Below are 4778 nucleotides of genomic sequence, written 5' to 3' on the forward strand. Positions count from 1 at the left end.
TTTATCATCCTATTTAACTAAAGTTTATCATCCTATTTAACTAAGGTTTATCATCCTATTTAACTAAGGTTTATAATCCTATTTAACTAAAGTTTATCATCCTATTTAACTCATTCCTTACAATTTTATAAGCAGTTCCATCCTCTTCCTTTTTAGTCTGTCTAAATATTTTATGTTTTTTCTTTTTACTATTAATTAACCTGCTTAAATTTCTATTCCACCATAAGGGCTTACTTTCTTTATTTTTACGAATAGATTTGTACGGAATACACTCTCTCTGAATTTTATCTAACTTAAATATTTCCCACATTTCAACACAGCTTTTATTTATAAAATCCCTGTTCCAGTCTATTGCAGCTAATAGATTCCTGAACTTGATAACCATATACAAAAACGAGTATGTTTTTTTTTCCTATCGTTAACAATGGCGCTACAAATCAGCCTAGTTTTATTACTAACCTTACTGATGAAAAAGGCAACGTTCTCTGCGGCTCTGCTGATACTTGCACAGCTGTGTTTTCAACATTTATATCTCACTCCTATCCTGGAAGGACAAAATCAATACAGAAATCAATGCTAGTGTCGAGTTATTGGCTTAAGACAGTATTATTCTGAAATGGAGTGCAAGGAAAATTACTGAAGGGTTTTTTAGAGACTACAGTGTGTTATGACAGCATGTGTAAGAAAGACCTATGACAGCGTCAAAAATATTATACACCTTGATCGGAGGCCCCCTATATTTTGGGGCCCTACGCTTCAGCCTGCCAAGCCTAGAGGTAAATCCGGCACTGGACTACTAGTACATTCGAAGATTTAACAACAACAACAATTGTACTAGAACATTCGAAGATTAAACAACAACAATACTTGTACTAGAATATTCGAAGATTAAACAACAACAATACTTGTACTAGAACATTTGAAGATTAAACAACAACAATACTTGTACTAGAAAATTCGAAGATTAAGCAACAATTGTACTAGAACATTCGAAGATTAAACAACAACAATAGTTGTACTATAACATTCGAAGATTAAACAACAACAATACTTGTACTAGAACATTCGAAGATTAAACAACAACAACAATTGTTGTTTAATCTTCGAATGTTCTAGTACAACAATACTTGTACTAGAACATTCGAAGATTAAACAACAACAATACTTGTACTAGAACATTCGAAGATTAAATAACAACAATAGTTGTACTAGAACATTCGAAGATTAAACAACAACAATACTTGTACTAGAACATTCGAAGATTAAACAACAATTGTACTAGAACATTCGAAGATTAAATAACAACAATAGTTGTACTAGAACATTCGAAGATTAAACAACAATTGTACTAGAACATTCAAAGATTAAACAACAACAACAATTGTACTAGAACATTCGAAGATTAAACAACAATTGTACTAGAACATTCGAAGATTAAACAACAACAACAATACTTGTACTAGAACATTCGAAGATTAAACAACAATTGTACTAGAACATTCAAAGATTAAACAACAACAACAATTGTACTAGAACATTCGAAGATTAAACAACAACAACAATACTTGTACTAGAACATTCGAAGATTAAACAACAATTGTACTAGAACATTCGAAGATTAAACAACAATTGTACTAGAACATTCGAAGATTAAACAACAACAAAGTCGTTACTTCAACAATGATTTTATAATTAATTCATTCTAAAGAAAGGTTTCTTAACCAATATGTTTTTGTTAAACACGAAGCTACGTCATGAGCTATCTGTGCTGTGCTCATCACGTGTATCATAAGCCGGTTTTTAGTATTGTAAGCTCGCAGACTTACGGCTAAGCCACTGGGATACAACTTAGTTAACACCAGTGATTAACTGTTTATAGAATTAAAATTGTGTACTTTGGTGTTTTATGGACTATTCATTTCACATTGATCAACGTAAGTAAAATATCTAATGTCGAAAACGTGCGTCAGTGTGACTGGGTGTGTTAAACAGCAAACTTTATAAAACTAATTTATTTTTTCGTATTATGGTGCATTAATATGAACTTAAGTAATTCAGTGTCTTTTCACACATATATATTTATGTATACGTATATATATAGATACTTCTAAAAAGAATAACACCAACATATGATTAAAACGTTTAAGCTCTTTTAACTTTTGTTTCTTATACGTTGTTCTACTGACGTGTGAAACGAATACTACACACGAAATATACTTTAATACATTGTAAGGATATGGTGAAACTTGTTTTTTTTTTATATTGTCTGAAAAAAAACCTTTATGTCAAGTTTTAATTGTTATCGTTTTGATAACACGCATAGAAACACGTGTCTCTAAGGGTTCTGCTTGCTGGAAGGTTCCTCAGCATGGGCGGACCGGCCCAGGCAGTATCATATTTCACATGCTGCATACCGGCTAAAGTTTGTTTGTGTATTTGTTTGTAATTAAGCATAAGGCTACACAATGGGCTATCTGTGCTCTGCCCACCACGGATATCGAAACCCGGTTTCTAGCGTTGTAAGTCCACAGACATACCGCTGTGCCACTTGCCACTAGGGGGCCCTCGATTGGCAAGCGGTAAGTTTACGAACTTACAACGCTAAAGTCCGGGGTTCCATTATCTTTGGTGGACAGATAGCCTATTGTGTAGTTTTACTATAAAACAGACAGACAGGCTGGATCATAACGTGTCTACTTTTCTATTTATCCATTCATCCAGAAATGGATGAAAATAATTACCAATAAATAAATACAATTAAAAATGAAACAAATTAATACATAATTAAATATGATAATATATATTAAATACCTATGAAGTTCTGTGTAGTTCATCTCAGTGGTTCAGTTCATGTCTGTACACCTATAACTACATATAATTTAAATGGTTAGGCCTCATAACCAACTGAAAGAGTTTAGAATCTGAAATAGAGTATCTGAGTTCCATCGTACTTTGTGCGTGTGTTTGAAACAGAGTATCTGAGTTCCATCGTACTGTGTGCGTGTGTTTGAAGTACAGTATCTGAGTTCCATCGTATTGTGTGCCAGTGTGTTTGAAGTACAGTATCTGAGTTCCATCGTACTGTGTGCGTGTGTATGAAATACAGAATCTCATACGATGGAACTCAGATACTGTACTTCAAACACACGCACACAGTACGATGGAACTTTGTGTGCATTGTGTTTGAAGTACAGTATCTGATTTCCATCGTACTGTGTGCGTGTGTTTGAAGTACAGTATCTGATTTCCATCGTACTGTGTGCGTGTGTTTGAAATATAGTATCTGAGTTCCATCGTATTGTGTGCATGTGTTTGAAGTACAGTATCTGATTTCCATCGTCCTGTGTGCATGTGTTTGAAGTACAGTATCTGAGTTCCATCGTACTGTGTGCATGTGTTTGAAGTACAGTATCTGAGTTCCATCGTACTGTGTGCATGTGTTTGAAGTACAGTATCTGAGTTCCATCGTACTGTGTGCGTGTGTTTGAAGTACAGTATCTGAGTTCCATCGTACTGTGTGCGTGTGTATGAAATACAAAATCTCAGTTCCATCGTACTGTGTGCGTGTGTATGAAATACAGAATCTGAGTTCCATCGTACCGTGTGCGTGTGTTTGAAATACAGAATCTGAGTTCCATCGTACTGTGTGCGTGTGTTTGAAGTACAATATCTGAGTTCCAGCGTACTGTGTGCGTGTGTTTGAAGTACAGTATCTGAGTTCCATCTCATTTGACACTATGAGGGCGCTTTTAGTAAAAACCTGCTTAGTTGTTATCATTAACTTCTGATGAAAGCAAGCTACCGACAGCAGACATTTCCAACCTGGGGTACATTTACACTTCTCAGGGGGTACATAGGGGGTCTGAGAGTATTACCATGGTTTACACTTTACATGGTGTTTTAATATACAATCAGACAAAGTGGTTCACATAAATATACGCTCTTTAGACAAAAAGCTGTGATCATGGTGAACGTTGTGATGTTATTGCTGTGCTACATTATAACTCATGTTTTCAATAAGTAATGTAGAACATAAGCAATATAGAACAACCCTCGTTACAAATCAGCTGATAAACTAGGGATCAGCCAACTGGGCAAGCTATCCTCCCTCCATTAGTGCTTTGGGAGAAAATGCCCGGGGTACAGAGGAACAAAAAGGTTGGGAATCCCTGACCGACAGAGATCAAAATTAAAAATTACAAATTAACCGAGTAATGAACATAGCTAATTTAATATATTGTCCGTTGAAACATAACGTGTAAAGATTCATCAGTTGGAAACTGTTACTGGTGGCGATATTTTCGGCTGTACTTAGTAAATATGATAAGGTTTCTAGTCAAAACTACTTGTTAACTCTAATAGGGTTACTAGGTGTTTCACGCCGAACTACTTGTTAACTGTAATAGGGTTACCAGGTGTTTCACGCCGAAACTGCTTGTTAACTCTAATAGGGTTACTAGGTGTTTGTAGTCAAAACTACTTGTTAACTGTAATAGGGTTACCAGGTGTTTCAGCCGAAACTACTTGTTAACTCTAAAAGGGTTACTAGGTGTTTCACGCCGAAACTACTTGTTAACTGTAATAGGGTTACCAGGTGTTTCAGCCGAAACTACTTGTTAACTCTAAAAGGGTTACTAGGTGTTTCACGCCGAAACTACTTATTAACTGTAATAGGGTTACCAGGTGTTTCAAGCCGAAACTACTTGTTAACTCTAAAAGGGTTACTAGGTGTTTCACGCCGAAACTACTTATTAACTGTAATAGGGTTACCAGGTGTT

Source organism: Limulus polyphemus, unplaced genomic scaffold (assembly GCF_000517525.1).
Source record: "Limulus polyphemus unplaced genomic scaffold, Limulus_polyphemus-2.1.2 Scaffold3565, whole genome shotgun sequence".
NCBI classification, from domain to species: domain Eukaryota; kingdom Metazoa; phylum Arthropoda; class Merostomata; order Xiphosura; family Limulidae; genus Limulus; species Limulus polyphemus.